The sequence below is a fragment of the Oncorhynchus mykiss genome, chromosome 22 (genome assembly GCF_013265735.2).
Source record: "Oncorhynchus mykiss isolate Arlee chromosome 22, USDA_OmykA_1.1, whole genome shotgun sequence".
Taxonomy (NCBI): Eukaryota; Metazoa; Chordata; class Actinopteri; order Salmoniformes; family Salmonidae; genus Oncorhynchus; species Oncorhynchus mykiss.
The window spans coordinates 23,951,221-23,978,726 of NC_048586.1; the positions used below are offsets into that span (position 1 = coordinate 23,951,221).

The following is a 27,506-nucleotide window of genomic DNA, read 5'->3' on the forward strand; positions in this document are numbered from 1 at the left end:
TTGTATTTGTGACAAATCATTTCTCTAAACAACTAAATCTTGTAATGAATAATATGTAAATTGAGCAAGTCATGGTCAAAACATATTGATACAACAGTAGCTAAGATGGGGAGAAATCTGCCCATAATAAAGCGCAGTTCTTCTTAACAACACTATCAACAAGGCAGGTCCTACAGGCCCTAGTTTTGTCGCAGCTGGACTACTGTTCAGTAGTGCGGTCAGGTGACACAAAGAGGGACTTGGGAAAATTACAACTGGCTGAGAACAGGGCAGCGCGGCTAGCTCTTAAATGTACACGTAGAGCTAACATTAATAATAAGCATGTCAATATCTCATGGCTAAAAATAGAGGAGAATTTGACATACATTTTCATTTGAGTCATTTAGCAGACGCTCTTATCCAGAGCGACTTACAGTAGTGAGTGCAGACATTTTCATTAATCACTACTTGTTTTTGTAAGAAGTTTTAACAAGCTGAATGTACAGAGCTGTCTGTTTAAACTACTAGCACACAGCTCGGACACCCATGTATACCTCACAAGACATGCCACCAGAGGTCTCTTCGCAATCCACAAGTCCAGAACAGACTATGGGAGGCGCACAGTACTACATAGAGCCATGACTACATGAAACTCTATTCCACATCAGGTAACTGATACAAGCAGTAGAATCAGATTTAAAAACAGATTAAAGTACAGCTGAAGACAGTGAAGAGACACACACTCATACGCACAAGCGCTACCACATACACTCTCCACACACGCACATTGTAATATTGTTGTATGGTGGTATTATACATTTTCTATTGTAGATATGTAGTGGTGTAGTAATGTTACATGTTGTAATGTTTTATCTTTTGTTTTATATGTGATGTGTGTGTGTATGTGCCTTAATGTGTTTGGAACCCAGGAAGAGTAGTTGCTGCCTTGGCAGCTTTTTTATTTCACTATGCAAGTCCGTTAAGAACAAATTCTTATTTATTTACAATGGCCAAACCCTCCCCTAACCCAGACGACGCTGGGCCAATTGTGCGCCAACCTATGGGACTCCTGATCACGGCCAGTTGTGATACAGCCTGGGATCAAACCCGGGTCTGTAGTGACGCCTCTAGCACTGTGATGCAGTGCATTAGACCTCTGCATTCCCTGACCCGGAATCGAACCCGGGCTGCGGTAGTGAGAGCTCCAAATCCTAACCACTAGACCAACAGGGAGAGCTAATGGGCTAATGGGCTAATTGGGGAGAGCTAATGGGCTAATTGGGGAGAGCTAATGTGGATCCTGATAAATACAAAAACAATGCTACAATTTCAGAAATCTACAAGAAATAGTTTTAGAATAAATATAAATGGAAAATAAATATAAATGGAGTATGTTTAATTATTATGTCTTAACATATTCTTAAATTAAACATAGACCTTCATAAAACTACAATGCTCAATGGAACCTCCAATCTGTCTCTCTCTGAACTCTGTTAGGAATGTACTGAACCTGGTCCCTCTGCTATGAGCCTCAGGGAAAACATTTTAGATTGTGGTACAATGATGGCACACTATTGATAAGCCTGTTGTTTACAGTTGTAACTATAATTGTGATTTATTGATTTAGTTAATACTATTATTACACATGTATAGCCTAGTTGAAGATATTATGTGATTGTTCAAAGAAGAACATTTACCAGTATGGGTAGTGCCATTTCTTAAATCCATACTGAGCATATCTCTCTAACTATTGGTCTGTATTTACATTTACACACAGACAACACTAAACAACACTATACATTCACCACATATAGCAAGAACACTGAATTCCCATCCTATGGTTCCCATTGTAGGTGGTCAGTTTGTAATTGTGGGGTTAAGAAGTGTTTTTGTACAACAGACATTTCTGTTCATAGGTAATCAGCATAGGATCTTCAAGGCTTGGTAGTCCTGGTGCATGCCTGGCCGTGTTCGAGAGGGGGTTTTGGGAAGGGAAATTGAGGGTCCCAAGTTAACAGGTCACGGCCACAGCGAAAACACACACCACACAGTACATGGTGCGGTTCTCCCACCTGACTGTGCTGCTTCCTGTGGGAGGACACCACAAAAACCAATCAGGTCAACCTACAAGATCTCAACCAATCAAAGGGAACACAACATCAGAACTAATTTAGACTCGTAAAATATAGTTCCACACACGCGGCTTCTTGAGTGCAGTGCAATGTTCAAAAAACATATACAGATAGAAACTCAATGTACAGAGTGGGAAATATTCCCTGTTCTCAGAATATCACAGAAAATCACGGCAGTAAAATTCAATATACTTCTATCTTAAAGTTCTACATGTTACACCCTCCTGATTTAACCAAAGGGTGATACACTGTTCATTAGCACAATAAAGCAAATGACTGTTCAATGGTTTGTACAGTTAGTAGTAGAGTAGTTCAGTGTGGTGTTTTCCTTTATCTCACCATCAGTAGCAGTGTCCCAGTAGCAAGAGTTGGCCGTGTGGAGACCAGCACCAGTCTTCTGCATGATGACACAGTTCACTGGAACACAAGACCATGTTGATGATGAATTTCCTGCTGTAAGCATTCTGTCATGCACAGAGCCTTGCTCCCGGTCACAAAGGGCCCATCGTCCAGCCTGTTAAGGGTGGAGAAGATAGAATGAGGTTTAAGGTATACTAACAACTTCAACTTTTCGTGTGTCTATGTTTTCTCGCTACTTCGACGTGACCAATTTGTGACTGACTCTTGTAATACCATAGCTCAGTTGTGTTAAAATATCTTAACATCACACCTATGAACTTGAATGGTCTCCCCTTGTTTGACCAACTGGGTGAGAGAGTGCTCCACGATGCTGGCAGTCCATTGGTTCACTTTGTTCTGGTTGTAGCCTATTTCTCCAATGATACCTTCGATACACAGACAGTCAGTAAGAGCAATAATATCATAGGAGATGAGATTGCAACGAGAAACGACACAATCAAGCAACTATGAAGGGGATAATCAGTGGTTTTGACCATCTTTACCAGCCAACAAATAAGGCTGTTGAAAAACATGTTTCCAAGATCCTCTTACCTACCTCTTTAACAGAGACACTGGCCTCCTCTGCGTTGTAAGACACCTTCCAAATATATATAAAAAAGGCTCATTATGAAAAACATGAACAAAATAGAGGGTATTACTTAGTTATAATGTAAAGTCAAACAAAAGTTGTTGAGTGTTCGGCATTCATTCACACAGTTGTGTGCTTGGAATCATACAAAACAAAAGGAGCTGGTGTGGACCTAGATTTTCCCGGCTGTTCTCACAACGAACTAGGGTACATAGACAAACACCCCACTTTGAGATCTTAGAGGTCATGTCAACACTAGTGCTGTGGAGGCTGGACATCAAAGGCTGCTTTCAGGCAAACCCAGGGAGGAGAAGGGGGCTGCTGCACCAATAATTCATTATCTAACTATTAGTCTGTTCATAGGATCTTTAGAATAATTTGCACTGAGATTATGGGTATTGCAGCCTGTTAAAGTATGAAAGAGCATTGTGATTTCTGGAAGATTTCGAAGTAGCTGAAACATTACATTCATACACTGGGTTACTTCGACTGCATAATACTGTAAGCTCGCTAGCTATGCTGTTTTTGACAGATGCTCAGCCCAGTTGATTTGATCATACCCAGTAAATTGGCTAGCTGCTAAACTGATAAATCCCCCACACAACTACATGTATTGATATGACATTTACCTGACAAATGTTTACAAGAAGGTCTATATTATCTTGTCAGTTTCATTTGACTTTTCAAATACTAATGGAGGGTCTATATTACACTGGCCCGCGTTGAACCGGGCAAATGCACAAGTCATCAGACGAAATCTCAAATCAAACATTAATCGGCCCCGCTCTGTCATGTTGTCAACAAGGCAGCATGGTGCATCATCCAGAAAAACACAGCATGTTTTTTTCATTTAATTTTTTAAATAGGTTACATTGGGAAGGCAGCGTTTTTATCCAAAGCAATCACGTGTGCATGTGAAAAAAATCTGATTCCTATTAATCACTCCGTGCTTAATTACACTTTTGTTTTGAGCCGATTTCGTGGTCGGTCAGAGCTGGGCACCTGGCTCACGCCGGTGAAGCAGTCCGGTTCCTAAACCAACACAATCACTTTTCTCCCGAATCAAACTCCTCCCACTGGGGTAATCCGTGCCAAATAAACGAACCCCCTCAAGTACTGGCTTGTGACGTTTTCGAAACAGCATCTATGCAGTACATGCAAATGTTAGCTAGCTAACTGGGCTAAATGCTTTGAAGTCTGATATGTATAGCTAAATGCTAAATCTACCTCCTCTCCGGAATTGTACTCCACCATTTGATTTAAAAGCAAGAATGTCTTATTTAAACAAGGCCTTTTCGCCGACCCTGCTGTTATTCCTGTTTAGCTGTCAACGAGACGGAGATGATCAAAGGCAGAGATAATTGAATTGTTTTATAGCTAAACCACACCCAACGTGAATAAATGAGTCATAGTTGGCAAAACAAGCAAGGAGGTGGGCGAGCTAGCGATATCCTATTGGCCTGTTCTTGCACATATCTGCATATTCGCATAAAGGAACGCATACTCTGAAGTGGTGCAATAACTCAATTCGCCTTTGCACTCCTTCCTAACAACGCGATTTTTTTACAACTTTGGCAAAGTGTACAAAACTTAGTCCACTCTGTTCATAACATATTGTAGTTTTGGGAACAGAACCGTATTAAGATCAAATGTTTAATCGATGAGAAAATGTGCAGAATCTCGGCCAAAATCCATCTCATTCCATCCTCTCCCCATTGCCGGCACTGGGTTTCTCACTACCAAATTTGGTTGCGAGGGGGAACGTCAAGCGGATGCTTCACATTTATACATCTGGTGAAATGTCTGTCTCATCTGTGACAGACTCAGCGAGGCAAGATACACCCACGACTGCAAATGAGAGCAGTAGATTATTTCCTGCCTCCTTGCGGAGGGAGGTATTAGGAATTGTATGGTAGTAAGTGTAAGAAGTGGACTGATCATAACCACTAATAAACGATCAGATATTGTTTTGTAATTCAGTGTTATGTAATTCTGTCATTTTATCCTCGTAGCAGCTAAGGTTAGATCTGGGGTATGGTACCACAATTTGACTCTAGGACTCAAGGACAACACACACAAAGAAAAAAACAGAGAAACACAGAAAGAGAGAGACGCACAGGAAGACATCTAAACTGCTTCTTTGCCACTGCAGCATGACTTATTGAGTCAATAGGAAATTATTAGCCTATCTTCAGTATCACGGTATATTGCCACTGGATAAATAATAGCCTACTAAATCGGGTTCGTAGATAGACTGCAGAGTAGCTGCCCCAGCTGTTTTCCCGAAAATGTGACCACGCCCCCTTACACACGAGAGCACTGGGCTGCTATGCGGAGCAGAGCAGTTGACACTACAGCTGTGATCAGAGAGACGCGCAAAGAGATGGACTAACTGCACAAGCTCCCCCATAGCATCCACTCTCAGGAGTCACCAAGCCACCACTTTCTGGAGTGTTGCTTTCAGGTATGATGGCTTTTCTGTTACAATCTTAAGAGAAACCATTGTAATTTTATGTTGGTGGTTCTATCTGTGTGAAACATGAACTGCGGTGAATGTCCCATAATGATTCTGAAAGGGAGATTCCCGACGAGGAGGTAACAAGCGACAAGAGACCAGTAAGCCATTTCCATAGCGAATAACCATCATCATAAGCTAATTCTTAAAACTCATAGGCTACATGCTGTTTTTGCAAAATTGCGATAGATTTTAAACATTTATTTTGTATTGTTGCATAACCTTCTAAATAATTGTATTATGGACAAATAATTCAGTAGAGTAATTATAAAATAAAACGTTTCTGTTCAGGTGAGGTCTCAACTACCATACAGCTGCATGTAAAGTTAGCAGCGTTTGTTTGTACAGGTGCAATGCAGCAAAAGGCATTTTTTGTGCTCTCCGTGCATGTAACACTAGAAACTGGTTCGAAGATGTTCAATTTATCTGACCGTTTTTGTTGTCTAGACAGAGCTGTGAAATATAGGCTAATTCTAAAAAATATTATTTCAATGGGCTATTATTAGGATACTGTGAAACAATTTACACATTTTGCATGTACTAACTTAGTAATTAGTAGACTATGGCCACAGAGACATATGTTGGATTTAATGCAATAGCATGAACTGAACTCATCAAAATGTTTCATATTCACTTAGCACGTCTTAAACTAATGCTGCTTCAAAGTTACAGGCTTATTGAAGCACATTCCTGCCACCAAAATGTTTTTAAAACCTATCAAAACATTGAGATAAGTAAGTCAACATTTTGAGATAAGTAAGGCAACATTTTGAGATAAGTAAGTCAACATTTTGAAGAAATGTATGTCAACATTGAGACATTTTGAGATAGCAGCATTATATGGTGACATATCACCCAGTGTTCTTTGCAACTTCATTTTTTTCACATTTACATATTGGTCATTTAGTGGGCACATTTGTCCTTAGCAACTTACAAGGTTGATTAAACAAATGACATATCACAGTCATAGCAAGTAAAACGTTTGTTACCTTTACTGAAAATGTTGTTGTAGTTAAGGATACATTGGTCTTCCAATTTTTTAAAATTATAACAAGATATCTTTGCCTATTTCTGAATAGTGTCAATACAATACTGAACTATTAAAGGTAACTTGATACCAGAGCAATGAAACAGTACAATACAGTAAAAGTGACTATTAAAATCTAAGAAAATTGTTTCTATAGTATTTTACTGTAATCACAAGTGATTAAAGGAAGCAGGTTGGCTGCAGGCAATTGCATATTAATGAATACTAGATTGTCTTAAAGGTAATTGTCACGTTGGTTCGTAATAAGTGGACCAAGATGCAGCGTGGTATGGTTCCATCCTCTTTATTTTGAAGTGAAACTCAAAGAAAACAATAAATGCAAAACCAAACGTGAAGCTGCTATAGTGCTCACAGGCAACTATACATAGTCAAGATCCCACAAAGCACAAAGGGGAAATGGCTGCCTAAATATGATCCCCAATCAGAGACAACGATAAGGTGCGGACTCCGACCGCAAAACCTGACTCAATAGGGGAGGGTCCGGGTGGGCATCTACCGTTGGGGGAAACTCCGGTGCGGGGCGAAGTACTCACTCCGCTCGTGGATACGTCATCCTCAATGGCGGCTCTGGTGCGGGGATCGTCGCCAGAAGCTCCGGACCGCAGATCGTCGCCGGATGAGCCGGGCCGTCTCGGAAGGCTCCGGACCGCCGACCGTCTCAGGAGGCTCCGGACCATCGCCGGAAGCTCCGGACTGGGAACTGTCGTCGGAAGCGCTGGACTGTGGAGGCCTGATGCGTGGGGCCGGTACAGGTGGCACCGGGCTAGTGACACGCACCTCAGGGCGAGTTTGGGGAGGAGGCACAGGACATACTGGACTGTGGATGCGTACTGGAGACCTGGTGAATATAACCGGCATTACTTGAACCGGAACTTTAACACACTTCTCAGGATGAGTACAGAGAGCTGACTCAGGTGGCTTTAAATCGATAACACGCTCCTTAGGGCAAATGTTGTGCATCGTCCACCAATTCAATAACTCTCTCATTTCTTTCTCCTCCACATTCTCCCTCAACTCACTGACAGTCTCTGGTTTACTCCCCTCAACTTTCGCCACCCACTCCTCGCTCAATCTGTCCCAATATTCCTCCTCGGTCTCTGACTCACCCCTCAGCGTCGCCGACCACTCCGTGTGCCTCCTCCCCCAAAAAAGGCTGCCTCTCGTTTTGAGGCTGCCTCTTAGGCTTCCGTCGTGGCCGCGAACCCCGGTGTCATTGTTGTTGCTCCCTCGCTGCTTCCGCCTGCTTCCATGGCAGGCTTCTGTCTCCTGCCATAATCTCTTCCCACGTCCAGGATGTTCTCCACTCCTGGCTGCTATAGTGCTCACAGGCAACTATACATAGTCAAGATCCCACAAAGGGGAAATGGCTGCCTAAATATGATCTCCAATCAGAGACAACGATAAACAGCTGCCTCTGATTGGGAACCATACCAGGCCAACATAGAAATATAATCACCTAGATGTCACACCCCGACCTAACCAACATAGAGAATAAAAAGCTCTCTGTGGTTAGGGCATGATAGTAATGAACAGTCAACATCACGTTTTTGATTAGATTGGATGATATTTGGATGAAATCAGACCAAAGTATGATTGAGTTTCAAGTTCAAAGTTTCAAGATAGTAGAACAGGATAGGATATGTTTCTTCATTTGTAGCATTATGTGGTGATTTTGATTTATCCATGTTGCAGACATCAACACAACAGGGTCACCGGCAAATGTGTGGCAAGCTGGCATATGGCCCAACACTTTTCATTTGGTTTGATAAAAAATATTGACACACAAGCATCGAAAATAGGGACAAAGTACATTTGTTTAGACTGATTTGCCTCTGATTTGCCTCATGCACAATAAATCTGTGCTTCAGTCTGATCAACTGTAGACTACTGATAACAAACACAGCTGCAGGCTAAAGTCATTTATTTATAGCCTAAAATAGGCCTATTTATTATTATTATTATTTATTTGTGTCAGGAGACAATGTGAATGTATTCAAATTTGGTTTATATTCAAACTTGGAGTAGCTAGGCTACCTAGACCTTATCAATGCAAAATGATTGACTGGATTTAATCAATACAATAGTGATGGCATGCTGTGTGAGTAAGTTTTGAATTACAAATGCAAAGGCCTACACAATACAACCCTGCATAAAGTTATATTGTTCAAGTGCAGTTGAACAGGAATTACATTTACTCTCACGGGTGGGCAAAAATACCTATCTCAAAGCCACGCTACCAATATGCCATGCCTGCAGGGTCAACCCAGCATAAAACTGAATAAAAACTAAACTGATGGTTAAATTAACCCAAGTTTGGGTAATCTAAATGTGTGGCCTATTAGGGGTGTGGCTTATATAAAATGTATAACAATACTATGATAACGAAGTGGTAACTATCCCAACATTGGGATATGTTTTTAAGGAACCGTTCCTAGGCCGTCATTGTAAATAAGACTTTGTTCTTGACTGACCTACCTAGTCAAATAAAGGTTAAATAAATCAAATGTAAAAACTCATACACTTGTAGAAACTTTATTAAAGCTACAAAAGAGTCAGTGCTAACCTGAATGACAATTCTCTCATGGGTGGCCAAAAAATAACTATTTGAAAGCCACGCCCCTACTAAGCTACGCCTCCATCCTCCCGATCTGACCTGGTGTATCATAGCTCAATAACCAAGCATCAACAACCCAACTTAAAGAACTGGCTGGGTCAAAATAACCCAACATGTGTTCTGTACAATATTTACCCAAATTGGGTTGTTTTTTAGAGTGTGGAACTGCAGCACAGGCTGTTCGGAGCTGTGGACTGGAGTAATGTTATGTTGCACTTACTACACCAAGTTGGTGGTGAAATGCTGCATAGAGCTGTGCCTGTGATGTGCTATGTAGTTGTGTTGTGCTGGGTTTCCCTCCCTCCCACTCACTGGCTTTGATCCCCAATCCCCCTATTAAGTGTGTATGTCTCGCCGCTACGCCGCTGCCTTTTGGTATGCAAATGAATTACTTAAAAATCATACAATGTGATTTTCTGGATTTTTGTTTTAGATTCCGTCTCTCACAGTTGAAGTGTACCTATGATAAAAATGATAGACCTCTACATGCTTTGTAAGTAGGGAAAACCTGCAAAATCGGCAGTGTATCAAATATTTGTTCCCCCCACTGTATATCTTTGTAGTGACTGGGTGTATTGATACATCATCCAAAGTCTAATTAATAACTTTACAATGCTCAAAATGTTCAATGTCTGCTTTATTTTTTACCCATCTACAAATAGGTGGCTTCTTTGTGAGGCATTGGAAAACCTCTCTGGTCTTTGTGGTTGAATCTGTTTTAGAAATTCACTGCTCGGCTTACAGATAATTGTATGTGTGGTGTACAGAGATGAGGTAGTCATTCAAAAATTATGTTAAACACTATTATTGCACACAGAGTCCATGCAATTTATTATGTGACTTGAAAGCACAGTTACTCCTGAACTTATGTAGGCTTGCCATAACAAAGTGGTTAAACTTATTGACAAGACATTTCAGCTTGAATTTTTTTAATTAATTTGTAAAAAATAAAAAAACATAATTCCACTTTGACATTATGGAGTATTGTGTGTAGGCCAGTGACAAAACATCTCAGTCTCAATTTAACACAACAAAATGTGGAAAAGGTCAAGGGGTGTGAATACTTTCTGCTTTTATACTTACAAGACCATCGTCCTTGATTGAGCTGTTTTGTCTTGTAGTAAAGTGATGCCTGCCTGTATTTTCTTAAACCTTTATTTTAGCAATAAATGTAATTCAGAAAAAAATACATTTCATAACATATTTCTTTGTTCAGTAAGTGCCCAACATAACAACAGGTGTGTTGTTGGACACAGTCACTCATATAGAACCTGTGTAAAATTCTGATTTCTGTAACCGTTAGCTTACCTGTGTAATATTGACATAAGCTCAGAAACACTTGTTTTGCAAACATGGTCCTGTTTTATTAATTGCTGTGCTGAACAATGGGCAGTTCATTACCTCTGTCAAATGAGTTTGTAGCTTAAAGTTGTGGGTATTTGTATTTATTTTTGCAGAAAAGATGATTACGCTACAATACCACATTTACAATAGGCCTATATCTAAAAATACATAGAGCTTAATGCTATATATATGTATAGGCACTACATGGCCAAAAGTATGTGGACACATGCTTGTCTAACATCTCATTCCAAAATCATGGACATGAATATGGAGTTGGTCCCCCCTTTGCTGCTATAACAGCCTCCACTCTTCTGGGAAGGCTTTCTACTAGGTGTTGGAACATTTCTGCAGGGACTTGCTTCCATTCAGCCACAAGAGCATTAGGAGGTTGGGCACTGATGTTGGGCGATTAGGCCTTGCTCGCTGTCGGCGTTCCAATTGGGGTTGAGGTCAGGGCTCTGTGCAGGCCAGTCTAGTTCAGGAAAGGGCCTTCCCCAAACTGTTGCCACAAAGCACAGAAGCACAGAATCGTAAGCACATGTAAGAATGTAAGCACAGAATCATCTAGAATGCTGGAACGTTAAGATTTCCCTTCACTGGAACTAAGGGGCCTAGCCTTAACGATGACAAACAGCCCCAGACCATAATTCTTCCTCCACCAAACTTTACAGTTGGCCCTATGCATTCAAGCAGGTAGCGTTCTCCTGGCATCTGCCAAACCCAGATTGCCAGATGGTGAAGCGTGATTCATCACTCCAGAGTCCAATGGCTTCGAGCTTTAGACCACTCCAGCCGACGCTTGGCATTGCACATGATCTTAGGCTTGTGTGCGGCTGCTCGGCTATGGAAACCCATTTCATGAAGCTCCCGACGAACATTTCTTGTGCTGACGTTGCTTCCAGAGGCAGTTACACGGAATCCAAACCGGCTGCCCTCGTGTATAAATGTATTTTGTCCCCCGACACTAAACGCGATCACGACACGCAAGTTAAAATATCAAAACACACTCTGAACCAATGACATTAATTTGGGGACAGGTCGAAAAGCATTAAACATGTATGGCAATTTAGCTAGTTAGCTTGCACTTGCTATCTAATTTGTCCTATTTAGCTAGCTTGCTGTTGCTAGCTAATTTGTCCTAGGATATAAACATTGAGTTGTTATTTTACCTGAAATGCACAAGGTCCACACATAATTAATCCACACATAAAACGGTCAACCGAATAGTTTCTAGTTCTCTCCTCCTTCCAGGCTTTTTCATCTTTGAACTTATATGGTGATTGGTATCTACACATTCATAGTATTACCACGACAACTGGCAAAACAGTTAGTCTTTCAATCACCCACGTGGGTATAACCAATGAGGAGATGGCACGTGGGTACCTGCTTCTATAAACCAATGAAGAGATGGGAGAGGCAGGACTTGCAGCGTGATCTGCGTCAGAAATATGTGAGGCTGCAAGGCTGCAGGCCCAGATGGCATCCCCAGCCGCGCCCTCAGAGCATGCGCAGACCAGCTGGCTGGTGTGTTTACGGACATATTCAATCAATCCCTATCCCAGTCTGTTGTTCCCACATGCTTCAAGAGGGCCACCATTGTTCCTGTTCCCAAGAAAGCTAAGGTAACTGAGCTAAACGACTACCGCCCCGTAGCACTCACTTCCGTCATCATGAAGTGCTTTGAGAGACTAGTCAAGGACCATATCACCTCCACCCTACCTGACACCCTAGACCCACTCCAATTTGCTTACCGCCCAAATAGGTCCACAGACGATGCAATCTCAACCACACTGCACACTGCCCTAACCCATCTGGACAAGAGGAATACCTATGTGAATGCTGTTCATCGACTACAGTTCGGCATTTAACACCATAGTGCCCCCCAAGCTCGTCATCAAGCTCGAGACCCTGGGTCTCGACCCCGCCCTGTGCAACTGGGTACTGGACTTCCTGACGGGCCGCCCCTAGGTGGTGAGTGTAGGCAACAACATTTCCACCCCGCTGATCCTCAACACTGGGGCCCCACAAGGGTGCGTTCTGAGCCCTCTCCTGTACTCCCTGTTCACCCACGACTGCGTGGCCACACACGCCTCCAACTCAATCATCAAGTTTGCGGACGACACAACAGTGGTAGGCTTGATTACCAACAACGACGAGACGGCCTACAGGGAGGAGGTGAGGGCCCTCGGAGTGTGGTGTCAGGAAAATAACCTCACACTCAACGTCAACAAAACTAAGGAGATGATTGTGGACTTCAGGAAACAGCAGAGGGAACACCCCCCTATCCACATCGATGGAACAGTAGTGGAGAGGGTAGTAAGTTTTAAGTTTCTCGGCGTACACATCACAGACAAACTGAATTGGTCCACCCACACAGACAACATCATGAAGAAGGCGCAGCAGCGCCTCTTCAACCTCAGGAGGCTGAAGAAATTCGGCTTGTCACCAAAAGCACTCACAAACTTCTACAGATGCACAATCGAGAGCATCCTGTCGGGCTGTATCACCGCCTGGTACGGCAACTGCTCCGCCCACAACCGTAAGGCTCTCCAGAGGGTAGCACAACGCATCACCGGGGGAAAACTACCTACCCTCCAGGACACATACACCACCCGATGTCACAGGAAGGCCATAAAGATCATCAAGGACAACAACCACCCGAGCCACTGCCTGTTCACCCCGCTATCATCCAGAAGGCGAGGTCAGTACAGGTGCATCAAAGCTGGGACCGAGAGACTGAAAAACAGCTTCTATCTCAAGGCCATCAGACTGTTAAACAGCCACCACTAACATTGAGTGGCTGCTGCCAACACACTGACTCAACTCCAGCCACTTTAATAATGGGAATTGATGGGAAATGATGTAAAATATATCACTAGCCACTTTAAACAATGCTACCTAATATAATGTTTACATACCCTACATTATTAATCTCATATGTATATGTATATACTGTACTCTATATCATCTACTGCATCTTTATGTAATACATGTATCACTAGCCACTTTAACTATGCCACTTTGTTTACATACTCATCTCATATGTATAAACTGCACCCAATACCATCTACTGTATCTTGCCTATGCCGCTCTGTACCATCACTCATTCATATATCTTTATGTACATATTCTTTATCCCCTTACACTTTTGTCTATAAGGTAGTAGTTTTGGAATTGTTAGCTAGATTACTTGTTGGTTATTACTGCATTGTCGGAACTAGAAGCACAAGCATTTCGCTACACTCGCATTAACATCTGCTAACCATGTGTATGTGACAAATAAAATTTGATTTGATTTGATTTGAAATAGGAATGACTTCTATTTTAGCCCTTGGCAACACAGACGCTCTTTGGCGCGCATGACCAGTGTGGGTGCAATAATTGAATAACATAGATTCCTATATTTATTTTGCGACGCGAGCGGTGTAGTCAGAGTATTAAACTCGGTAGTGAGTTTTGCAACCGAGGACAGAGCATTTTTACGTGCTATGCGCTTCAGCAATCGGCGGTCTCCTTCTGTGAGCTTGTGTGGCCTACAACTTTGTGGCTGAGCTGTTGTGGCTCCTAGACATTTCCACTTCACAATAACAGCACTTACAGTTCACCGGGGACACTCTAGCATGGCAGAAATTTGACGAACTGACTTGTTGGAAATGTGGCATGCTATGAAGGTGTCACGTTGAAAATCACTGAGGTCTATGGAGATTGCATGGCTGTGTGCTCGATTTTATACACCTGTCTCGATTTTGTGGCTGAAATAGCTGAATCCACTAATTTGAAGTGTAATATACAGTGCATTCAGAAAGTATTCAGACCCCTTCACTTTTTTACACATTTTGTTACATTACAGCCTTATTCTAAAATGTATTAAATAAAACAATTTCCTCATTCACCTACAAACAATACCCCATAATGACAAAGCAAAAACAGCATGGCTACCACAGCATTCTGCAGCGATACGCCAGTCCCATAAGCCCGAACCAGATGGGATATCATTTGTTTTTAAACAGGACAATGTCCCAACACACCTCCAGGCTGTGTAAGGGCTATTTGACCAAGAAGGAGAGTGATGGAGTGCTGCATCAGATGACCTGGCCTCCACAATCACCCGACCTCAACCCAATTGAGATGGTTTGGGATGAGTTGGACCGCAGAGTGAAGGAAAAGCAGAAAACAAGTGCTCAGCATATGAGTGAACTCCTTCAAAGACTTTTGGAAAAGCATCTCAAATATAAAATATATTTTGATTTATTTAACAATTTTTTTGTGGTTACTATATGATTCCATATGTGTTATGTCGTAGTTTTGATGTATTCACTATTATTCTACAATGTAGAAAAAGAAAAACCCTTGAATGAGGAGCTGTGTCAACTTTTGACTGGTACTGTATATATATTATTTAAATAGCAGGACTCTGTGAAGTCCATTATTCCTCAGAAGAGTATGAATTAGGCTGTTGAAGAAGGTTTTAATCCTAAGCAACCTGCACACATATTGTTTGAAGTAAAAAAGAACAACATAGCTACTCATAGCTACTCAAAGCTGTTTGCTAGAAAACCTTGTTAGATCATGGGTGGAGTAGGCATTGTGGTACTTATGAATTTCCTTTTCCTGCTTCAGACCAATGCCTACTTATCACTTTAAACATATTTTTTTGTTTTTAATTTCCATGTTTTTCTTTTACAGCGGAAGGTGATGATACAACATTTCCACACGCTAAAGTGGTCTTTCGAAAACATCTGTGAGTGTAGGCAACAAAACCTCTGCCATGCTGACCCTTAACATGAGGGCCACTCAGGGTTGTGTGCTTAGTCCACTCCTGTACTCCCTGTTCACCCCCATCTGCTTAGCCTCGCACGACTCCAACACAAGCACAACAGAGGGTGATGCGGACAGGCCAGTACATCACTGGGCCGAGCTCCCAGCCATCCAGGACCTCTACATCAGGGGGTTGTCAGATGAAGTTCAGAAAAATGGCCAAAGACTCCACCCAACCAAGCCATAGATTGTTCACTCTGCTACTGTCTGGCAAACGGTACCGGAATATCGGCTCTCGGACCAACAGGCTCCGAGATAGCTTCTACCCCTAAGCCATAAGACTGCTAAATAGTACAATTAATGGTACCCAAACGATCTGCACTGACTTTATCTTGCACTCACCCTACGCACAGTCACTAGACTGTACATACAAACCATATACACAAACTCAGTCACACACACTACATTGACACTCCCACACCAAAACCCACACACATTCACTACATACGCCCACACACACTTAACACACACGCAGACCGACACAACACAATCACAATCACACACACAGACACATTACACACACTTTTCCTAATTTGCTGCTGCTACTCTGTTCTTTATTTCATTCTTATTATATATTATCTGTCCTGATCCCTAGTCACTTTACCCTGCCTTCATGTACATATCTACCTCAAATATGTCATACCTCTGCACATTGATATGGTACTGGTACTCTATGTGCTGTACAGTGTTGTGAAAGAGTATTTACCCCGTTAGATTTAGTTCACTTTTGCACATTATTGACACTGGATGTTATATCTTCGACCAAAAACAAGTATTTTATTAAAGGGACGCTGAGTGAACAAATAACACAACAAATGTGTACATATTTATTAAGGAAAGAAATGCAACACCCAATGCCCCTGTGTGAAAATGTAATCACCCCCTTAGACAACAACTGGTTATGCCACCTTTAGCTGCAATAACTGCCACCAAACACTTCCTGTAGTTATCAATTAGTCTCTCACAGCACCTCCATGCAGAACTACTTCAACTCAGTGACATTTGTGGGTTTTCGAGCATAAACTGCTAATTTCAGATCCTGCTACAACATCTCAAACTTGAGATGAGCATACATATTATTTTTCGTGAGCAATGTTTTTTCTAGAGTTATTTATGACTTCCTGGACGATTTTATGCCTAGCTCTTGGAGAGATTTTGGTAGGATGGCCACTCCTGGGAAGAGTCACTTCTGTACCAAACTTTCGCCATTTGGACAATATGGCTCTGACTGGTTCAGTGGAGCCCTTGGGAACCCTTTCCAGACTGAGAGTAAATGTCATTCCTGTTCATTTGTTCTGTTGCATACTTATCATGTCTTAATGACTAACATGAAAATGTATGTAGTGTCAATGACGCTGATAGATAGGAGATTCCTAAATGTGTATGTAAAACCCATTGTTGGGCAATAATAATGTGGAGGTACCTTATTATAATAAATCATCTTAATATTATAGGTAATTTTATTTGGTTCCAAAAATTATTTAAAGGCAATGTGTCAAGTAAATTAAAATGCAATCATTAATAAACAATTCTAAATAATAAAACATTCAAACAATAAGCAATCAATTCAAATGAGGTCAACCAAATGGTCAACTAATCAGTCGTGATTTTAGCATGCCAATCTTGATGGGGCAAACAAGCATTTGTTTTTACATGTATGCCAGCGAAGCCACTACACAACTCTAAACAATACATTAAATGCACTATATCTGTGACAAACGGTGCCGTTTAGGGTCTACATAAAGCTGTCCCGAGAGTGGAGCTTGTGGCTGACTTGCTTAAATTAATATGGTCTCTATTGACTCCTTGTTGATTTGTGTAACTGGAGAAGAACTCATTCTCCTTCAATAATAATGAATGTCGACATGAGTTGTGACTTTTGAACCATACACAAACATTAGTACATTTATGTTCAGTAAATTCACAATGTTTGTTCTTATATAATTAACAATTAGCTCTGTACGAGTTGCGAGGAGGTAGGCCTATTCGTTCAGCATTTCGAAATGGACAGCGACAGAAAATCAGATGTTAGTTCAGATAAATTCAGCAAGATGTTGAGGCCTTTACTCTTCTTTAAGTCACCACAGAGAGAGAGAGACCGAGACTTAGAGGTTAGACTACTGTTCAAAGTATTTTATTCGGCCTATTTGATCTAAAAAAGGTCAATACAATCACGAGGATCCGCTTTTATAGACAATATACACACACACTGACCCACAACCCTCGAAATATGAACTGGAATTAGATGGGTCTATTACTGAACTTTTTGTTGAACAAAAATATTTGAATGGGAAGAGACTGTCACTGGCAAACATGGTTACGAGGAGGGGATACTACAATATAATGTTGTTGGGTCTGTAACTTATCACCCTCCTCGTGGAGAAAAGCAGCCTAGCTAATTACAACACACAAAGTAAGAAAAACAATTAAATGCATCATTCTGACATTTCCTAAAATTATTAGTAAGATACTGATGAAATAGACCTGTATAAGCAATATAACAATGCAGATGTACAAACTGTGGCATATATGACGATAAGCGGTTAAGAGGCAAGCTGTAATTTTGATTAAGACATGAGCGAGCTGAGACAGATGTAGCCTATATGCCGCCTATTTGTTCAGCACTTTTGAAATTGACAGCGACATAATTCAGAACATGGGCCGTTCTTACAGTATTCTCCCTGTACACCAAGTCTGAACCGTAGGGTAAATAATGGGGACACATAAGCAGACAATGAAAGCACTTACAATATTCGATCATTACATTTCTCGAAAACAGGCTATAGACCACATGTGCAGATGATGAAAGCTCTTGCAATGGGGGCAGGTAAGCAGGCAATGAAAGCTGTTATAATATTTGATGATGACATTTCTCTAAAACAGGCTATAGGCTACATGCGCACCACCAACTGAGAACAGTAGGATAAGTTCTAAGAGGGAAAGGGACCACATTCTTAGGGTGAGACACATAGGCTAATAACTGCTTACCACACAACATACACTTAGTATTACTTTCTTAGCTACAGTATACATATCTCCCTGACATATTACATCACTTACGCAGCATAATACTAGACATATTTATGGACTCACCATTGTTGTGCTGTGCTCACTTGAACAGTAACTTGACAGGGTGGTCCTTGTGGGCAAACTTCTCAATTACTTTGTCATCCAAGTCTGGCATTCTCTGGATGAAGGCCAATGCATTTAACCTTTTCTGGCCCATGGAATTGCTTGTGAAGGTTTTTATCCTTTTAAGGGTGGAAAAGTCTCTCTGACTTGGCGGGTTGTCATTGGAGTGGTGATAATTATTTTGAGAAGAGAGACCGTCTCAGACAAGGCCTCCTGCAGGTACAGTGCCTTGCGAAAGTATTCGGCCCCCTTGAACTTTGCGACCTTTTGCCACATTTCAGGCTTCAAACATAAAGATATAAAACTGTATTTTTTTGTGAAGAATCAACAACAAGTGGGACACAATCATGAAGTGGAACGACATTTATTGGATATTTCAAACTTTTTTAATAAATCAAAAACTGAAAAATTGGGCGTGCAAAATTATTCAGCCCCCTTAAGTTAATACTTTGTAGCGCCACCTTTTGCTGCGATTACAGCTGTAAGTCGCTTGGGGTATGTCTCTATCAGTTTTGCACATCGAGAGACTGACATTTTTTCCCATTCCTCCTTGCAAAACAGCTCGAGCTCAGTGAGGTTGGATGGAGAGCATTTGTGAACAGCAGTTTTCAGTTCTTTCCACAGATTCTCGATTGGATTCAGGTCTGGACTTTGACTTGGCCATTCTAACACCTGGATATGTTTATTTTTGAACCATTCCATTGTAGATTTTGCTTTATGTTTTGGATCATTGTCTTGTTGGAAGATAAATCTCCGTCCCAGTCTCAGGTCTTTTGCAGACTCCATCAGGTTTTCTTCCAGAATGGTCCTGTATTTGGCTCCATCCATCTTCCCATCAATTTGAACCATCTTCCCTGTCCCTGCTGAAGAAAAGCAGGCCCAAACCATGATACTGCCATGCTGCATGCTGCATGTTTGACAGTGGGGATGGTGTGTTCAGCTGTGTTGCTTTTACGCCAAACATAACGTTTTGCATTGTTGCCAAAAAGTTCAATTTTGGTTTCATCTGACCAGAGCACCTTCTTCCACATGTTTGGTGTGTCTCCCAGGTGGCTTGTGGCAAACTTTAAACGACACTTTTTATGGATATCTTTAAGAAAGGGCTTTCTTCTTGCCACTCTTCCATAAAGGCCAGATTTGTGCAATATACGACTGATTGTTGTCCTATGGACAGAGTCTCCCACCTCAGCTGTAGATCTCTGCAGTTCATCCAGAGTGATCATGGGCCTCTTGGCTGCATCTCTGATCAGTCTTCTCCTTGTATGAGCTGAAAGTTTAGAGGGACGGCCAGGTCTTGGTAGATTTGCAGTGGTCTGATACTCCTTCCATTTCAATATTATCGCTTGCACAGTGCTCCTTGGGATGTTTAAAGCTTGGGAAATCTTTTTGTATCCAAATCCGGCTTTAAACTTCTTCACAACAGTATCTCGGACCTGCCTGGTGTGTTCCTTGTTCTTCATGATGCTCTCTGTGCTTTTAACGGACCACTGAGACTATCACAGTGCAGGTGCATTTATACAGAGACTTAATTACACACAGGTGGATTATATTTATCATCATTAGTCATTTAGGTCAACATTGGATCATTCAGAGATCCTCACTGAACTTCTGGAGAGAGTTTGCTGCACTGAAAGTAAAGGGGCTGAATAATTTTGCACGCCCAATTTTTCAGTTTTTGATTTGTTAAAAAAGTTTGAAATATCCAATAAATGTCGTTCCACTTCATGATTGTGTCCCACTTGTTGCTGATTCTTCACAAAAAAATACAGTTTTATGTCTTTATGTTTGAAGCCTGAAATGTGGCAAAAGGTCGCAAAGTTCAAGGGGGCCGAATACTTTCGCAAGGCACTGTATTTGGTATTTGGTATTTTATTAGGATACCCATTAGCTGTTGCAAAAGCAGCAGCTACTCTTCCTGGGGTCCACACAAAACATGAAACATAATAATACAGAATTACATAATACAGAACATCATTAGACAAGAACAGCTCAAGGACAGAACTACATACATTTTTATCTACATACACGTAGCCTACATATCAATGCATACACACAAACAATCTAGGTCAAATAAGGGAGAGGCGTTGTGCCGTGAGGTGTTGCTTTATCTGTTTTTTGAAACCAGGTATGCTGTTTATTTGAGCAGTATAAGATGGAAGGAAGTTCCATGCAATAAGGGCTCTATATAATACTGTACATTTGTTTTAGATTTGGGGACAATGAAAATAACCCTGGTGGCATGTCTGGTGGGATAAGTGTGTGTGTCAGAGCTGTGGATAAGTTGATTATGCAAAAAAGAGTGATTTCAATAAAGAATGTGCGGTCTTTCTAGTGTCCAGCTAAGGATACAGGTAGAGAGTGGACAGCTTCGTTTTCAGCTTCTCCTGGTTGCCCACAGGCCATAGCTTGGTAGCACACTGGAGTGCTGCGATCAGAAAGGAATGTACATACTGGGGGGAAAATGAGCTGTCCACCAACTTTGCTGCAATAAGTGGTCACTTTTAGAAAACCTTTCTTGCACATGAGCAGCGATTGTGTCGCATGCTTCCTTCATCTCTCTCTTTGTTCAGTGGCATCAACATGTCCATTGGCCAGTGCAATAGTTTGCTTGCAAATGTTTGGAATGTTCACCTTGAAGTTGTTGATTGCTCCGGCGATTCCTACTGCATCAATGGTTCGTTTCTGCATTATGTTGTACAAAACATCCACCTTTGGATTGACCTAGGAAAAGAACTCGAGCAGATTCAGAAATGTGGGATCCTTGAGTTTCATGGACAGGCCATATGCCTCGCTGATGGTGATCTCATCCCATCCAGGCTGAGTGCGGATGTCTTCCATGCACTGGGCCAGTATCTTACGGTCCTCCAACACAGCATTGACGGTTCTGCTTTTGAAGTTCCATCATGTACCCGGTGGCTTGGGGACCCGTCTGTTCGTTGATTCCGCAATAGCGGAGAGTCTTTTGGGTGAGCCTGTGAAAAAGGTGGAAAATGAGGATAGGCCTGCAAAAAACACTTCAAGCATGCTCACTCTCCCAGTACAAAGTTTCTGGTGTTAGATTCTGTTGGTGTACGTAACAGTGCACCAATTGCGCGTTTGGGTAAGTCTCCTTCAGTAGCGTTTGGACACCACGTACATTACCACTCATCACCGCTGCCCCGTTGTAGGTTTGTGTAACCAGCTTCTCCTTGACATCCAGTGGCGCTAGGACTTGTTTGATAGTGTTGGAGTGGCCAACACCAGTTTTGTCCTTCACCTCTACGAACTCCAAAAACCTCTCACACACACTGTTGTCTGGTAACATGTAGTGCAGCACTATTACCATCTATGATTTGCAGGAGACGTCAGTGGTCTCGTCTGCCTATACAGACGCAAAAGGAGTCTCAGACACCTCCTTAACTACAGTATAGCTTCTCTGTACACTTCATACATACAATCCAAAAGTTTGTTTTGGATCGTGCTCGATGTACCCTTAAAACTTGGTTGGTTGTCATAATGCTTTTGTAGTCTGTAATCTCCATGCATGGTCCCAAAAATAGCACTGAAAACGCCTGGGTTCAAGGAGTCAGCCGACTCGTTATTTCACCTCAGTGCTGTCTCACAATTGCCACACAATTTAATGCATGCTATAATTCTGGCAAGCACGTACTTATTCTCCTCCGTTTGTTGGTTGTGAAGGTTGATGACTTCAACTGAAGTCCATCATTCAATGGACTTCAGGAAACAGCAGAGGGAGCATGCTCCTATCCACATCGACGGGACCTTAGTGAAGAAAATGGAAAGCTTCAATTTCCTCGGCATACACATCACTGACGATCTGAAATAGTCCACCCACACAGACAGTGTGGTGAAGAACGCCCAACCTCAGGAGGCTGAAGAAATGTGGCTTGGCCCCTAAAACCCTCACAGACTTTTACAGATGCACTATTGAGAGCATCCCGTCCAGCTGTACCACCGCCTGGTACGGCAACTGCACCGCACGCAACCGCAGGGCTCTCCAGAGGGTGGTGCGGTCTGCCCAACGCATCACAGGGGGCAAACTACCTGCCCTCTAGGACACCTACACCACTCGATGTCACAGGAAGGTCAAAAAGATAATCAAGGAGATCAACCACCCGAGCCACAGCCTGTTCACCCGCTATCATCCAGAAGGCGAAGTCAGTACAGGTGCATCAAAGCTGTGACCAAGAGACTGAATAATAGCTTCTATCTCAATCCCATCAGACCTGATTACGCAACCCTGCACCTTAGAGGCTGCTGCCCTATATACTTGGAATCACTGGCCAGTTTAATAATGGAACACTAGTCACTTTAATAATGTTGACATATTTTGAATTACTCATCTCATATGTATACTGTATACTATTATATACTATTCTATTCTACTGTATTTCAGTCAATGCCACTCGTACATTGCTCAATCAAATATTTATATATTTCTTAATTGCATTATTTTACTTTTAGATTTGTGTGAATTGTTAGATACTACTGCACTGTTGGAGCTAGGAACACAAGCATTTCACTACACCCACAATAACATCTGCTAAATATGTGTATGTGACCAATAACATTTGATTTAATTTGATAAACCGATAAATATTTACGCTCACCTCTGGACTACAGATGACAGATTTCCGGAACCCAGCGGATCCAGAAAGCCATTTCCAGTCACAGTGACCTCATCACTCCTTGTCATGACTCCGAGGGGAAAGATTGAAACAATACAGCCTTAACTAAGAACATTCTCCTTTCGAATGCATACCTTACGATTATTTGAGAACATCGCCCAGCAGACAAATCATTACAAACAGTAACCAGCCAAGTAGAAGAGTTACACAAGTCAGAAATAGAGATAAAATTAATCACTTACCTTTGATCTTCATATGATTGCACTGAGAAGACATTCATTTATTCAATAAATGTTCCTTTTGTTTGATAAAGTCTCTCTTTATATCCAAAAACTTCCGTTTGGTTGGCGTTTTCTTCAGTAATCCACAGGCTCAAACGCAGTCACAACAGGCAGACAAAAAAATCCAAATTGTATCCGTAAAGTTCATAGAAACATGTCAAACAATGTTTATATTCAATCCTCAGGTTGTTTTTAGCCTAAATAATCGAAAATATTTCAACCGGACAATAACGTCGTCAATATAAAAGGTAAACAAGAAAGGCACTCTTTCGGTCGCGCGCATGAAAAAGCTCTGTGACACGGCAGGGTCCACTCATTCAGACTACTCTTACTCCCTCATTTTTCAGAATACAAGCCTGAATCAATTTCTAAAGACTGTTGACATCTAGTGGAAAGCATAGGAACTGCAATTTGAGTCCTAAGTCAATGGATACGGTAATGGCATTGAATAGAAAAAAAAAAAAAAAAAAGAACTCCTACTTCCTGAATGGATTTTTCTCAGGTTTTCACCTGCCAAAATATATATTATACTCAGACACTATTTTAACAGTTTTGGAAACTTTAGAGTGTTTTCTATCCAAATCTACCAATTATATGCATATCCTATCTTCTGGGCCTGAGTATAAGGCAATTTAATTTGGGCACGCTTTTCATCCCAAATTCCAAATGCTGCCCCCTACCCTAGAGAAGATTAACATTAATCTGAAGACAGTTAATCCGATGAATAACAAACTGTTTAATTATTACCCGATTAACTTTATCATGTAACAATTAACTCATTAGGATCTGGGGCACCACGGGAGAGGTTATTTAAAGAGTTACCATCTCCCAAATTAAACTCTAAAACCTATCACATCTATAAACTGTAAACTTATTAATCATAACCTCGTATCATATCATCATTCTGAACAGTCGTAACTTCCTTGTATCTGCAAAAACCCGAGCCTTACTTATGATTCAGTACTACACAAATTGGTTTAATTATTTATTTACTAGCTAATTAAATGGGAACACAGGATAAACATACACACTCTGCACCGGTTATTGACTAGAGAGGTAATACACTGAAAACAGGTCCCTAGCGGAATGACAACAACATGGATGCTTGTTAAAGAAGAGAGGGGGAGAGAGGGACAGATACACTTAACATTAGTACATTCAGAAACTACTCTCACCTACAGTAACCATATACTTTGCACACGAACAGCTGCCCGCTTTGAGGAAGAAATAATTTATGTAGTTACGTGAAATGCCTGGGTTCGGAGGAATCTCTTGGTGAACAGAGCAGCCTTGGAAAGAAGGTTGGGCCTTTTTGCGACACGCTTGTAAGGCTCTGATTGTCCGAAATGGTTCCAAGAAGTCTGTTGTCCGGTATCCGGGTGACTTGTCGTGGAGTCCTGAACAGAACTACAGAGTTGACTTTCCTTCCATTCACTCTTGAAGAGGCTTTTTTGAAGATAGGCTAGCCAGCCATATCGGTGGTTTGAGGAGAGTAACACAGGATGGTCCTACTTAAATTCGCTTTCAAAGATACTTTACTGTGGACAGCTAATCAGCATTACCAGTGATTGTCCGGGAGGTGAGTTTATCGTCTCCACCTCATGTTGAGATTCAAAGTTCAAACCACTTTAAACGTACAGCTACAGCTTCACGCTTTTCTGGTCTGATGTTTTTTTCTTAACTCATAATTTATTTAGTTTGCTCGAAAGGGGCAGTTCCGGCAGGCTGGCATGCTCCCTGACCTCACTCCGGGTGGTGGCTACTCACTGTGCAAAGTTAGGTAAAACAATTATCTCAAATAACTTCTCAAATCACATCCCTCTCTTAACAAAAACACTTTCATCATTTTTCATGTTACATGTAGAATGCAGTATGAGTATGGAAAAGTATGAGAACCCCTTGGAATTACCTGGATTTCTGCATAAATTGGGCATACAATTTGACCTGATCTTCATCTAAGTCACAACAATAGATAAACACAATATGCTTAAACTAATAACACACAAACAATTATATGTTTTCATGTCTTTATTAAACACATTGTGTAAAGATTCATAGTGCAGGGTGGGAAAAGTATGTGAACCCTTGGATTTAATAACTGATTGACCCTCCTTTGGCAGCAATAACCCCAACCAAATGTTTTCTGTAGTTGCAGATCTGACCTGCACAACAGCCAGGAGGAATTTTGGACCATTCCTCTTTACAGTTCAGCAATATTCTTGGGATGTCTGGTGTGGACCGCTCTCTTGAGGTCATGCCACACCATCTCAATCACGTTGAGGTCAGGACTATGACTGGGCCACTCCAGAAGGCGTATTTTCTTCTGTTCAAGCCATTCTGTTGTTGATTTACCTCTTTGTTTTGGGTTGTTGTGCCCTGTTGCATCACCCAACTTCTGTTGAGCTTCAATTGGCAGACAGATAGCCTTATGTTCTCCTGCAAAATGTCTTGATAAACTTGGGAATTCATTTTTCCGTCGATGATAGCAAGCTGTCCAGGCCCTGAGGCAGCAAAGCAGCTTCTAACCATGATGCTCTCTTCACCATACTTTACAGTTAGGATAAGGTTTTGATGTTGGTGTGCTGTGCCTTTTGTTCTCCACACATAGTGTTGTGTGTTCCTTCCAAACAACTCAGCTTTAGTTTCATCTGTCCTCAGAGTATTTTGCCACTAGCGCTGTGGAACATCCAGATGCTGTTTTGCGAACTTCAGACATGCAGCATGCTGTTTTGCGAACTTCAGACATGCAGCAATGTTTATTTTGGACAGCAGTGGCTTCCGTGGTGTCCTCCCGTAAACACCTATCTTGTTTAGTGTTTTACGTGTCTCGCCAACAGAGATCAGAGACTCGTCAACAGAGATGTTAGCATGTTCCAGAGATTTCTGTAAGTCTTTAGCTGACATTCTAGGATTCTTCTTAACCTCATTGAGCATTCTGTGCTGTGCTCTTGCAGTCATCTTTGCAGGACGGCCACTCCCAAGGACAGTAACAACTGCTGAACTTTCTCCATTTATAGACAATTTGTCTTATCGTGGACTGATGAACATCAAGGCTTTTAGAGATACACTGGGAATGTTTAGATGAAAAATCCATGAATTTGTGTGTTATTAGTTTAAGCAGACTGTGTTTGTCTGTTGTTGTGACTTAGATGAAGATCAGATCAAAATATATGACCAATATATGCAGAAATACAGATAAAATCCAGGTTCACATACTTTTTCTTGCCACTGTATGTAGTGGGTATACTTTCCAAGTTACAGTATTTCCTGTATAACAATTTTTATGACATCACAAAATAACAAACAAAACGACAGTGTTCTATAGATCACCTCTGACCGTTCCCCATGTTCTATGTTAGAAATATTGTTCCAGTATTCCCTTTTGAACGTGTTAGTTTCAGCAGGAAAAAGTATGTTGAAACAAAGCACTTTCCTTTTGGTGAATCTTGAGAGCGCAGGCCTGACTCTTCTCCCTTGATTTACAACAGGGCGTGAGTTGTTAACCCCCACTAGTTCTTTCCTTCCCCCTCTAGGGTGAGAGGGGGTCTGATTGAAGTTATTCATTGCAAACCTGATCTGACCTATTTGGATTCTCGTGGACAGTCATGACAGTGTCTTAGGCGTAGAATAAACCCTTCAAACCACAATCTCTCTTTGATTGTGACTCAACCATCATGATGACTCATTGAGTATAACAACCTGTCATGATAGATATGACAGCGGCAGTGAAAACGCAATCATTGTTTGATAATGATATCATCTCTTTGTGTTTTGTTCCCCTGCCTCCGCTCAGCATGGCTTGGTTTATTTCTGTGTCATCATTGCGAAAGCTTCTTCTCAAGGATTCCTAACCAATCTCTCCCTGGCATTCACAATGTCACCGAATATGACACGTACAACAATACTATCAACGTTTAAGGTCAAAGGTGATCTCTCCTCCCTCCTCCACTCTTGTAATTCCTTCATTCTTTTCTCTCACGTCTCTCTCTCCATCCCTCACTTCCTCCTCCCTCTCTCTCTGTGGGTG

The 27,506-nt window shown here is 41.5% G+C and overlaps 1 protein-coding gene and 1 pseudogene across 3 annotated transcripts in view; one reads left to right on the forward strand and one right to left on the reverse strand.

The window, feature by feature from the left end:
- Window positions 1-1,354: 1,354 nt before the first annotated feature.
- LOC110502070 lies at window positions 1,355-7,339 on the reverse strand (annotated as a pseudogene).
- Window positions 4,943-27,506, forward strand: part of LOC110502003 (synaptotagmin-like protein 5) — a 66,375-nt gene continuing 43,811 nt past the window's right edge. For 2 of the 3 annotated variants that reach the window (XM_021579888.2, XM_021579887.2), the window contains exon 1: window positions 4,944-5,563. The gene's annotated coding sequence lies outside the window, so the exon portion shown is untranslated. Of the gene's footprint in view, window positions 5,564-27,506 lie in introns of all 3 variants that reach the window. The other variant, XM_021579889.2, reaches the window with a different exon arrangement.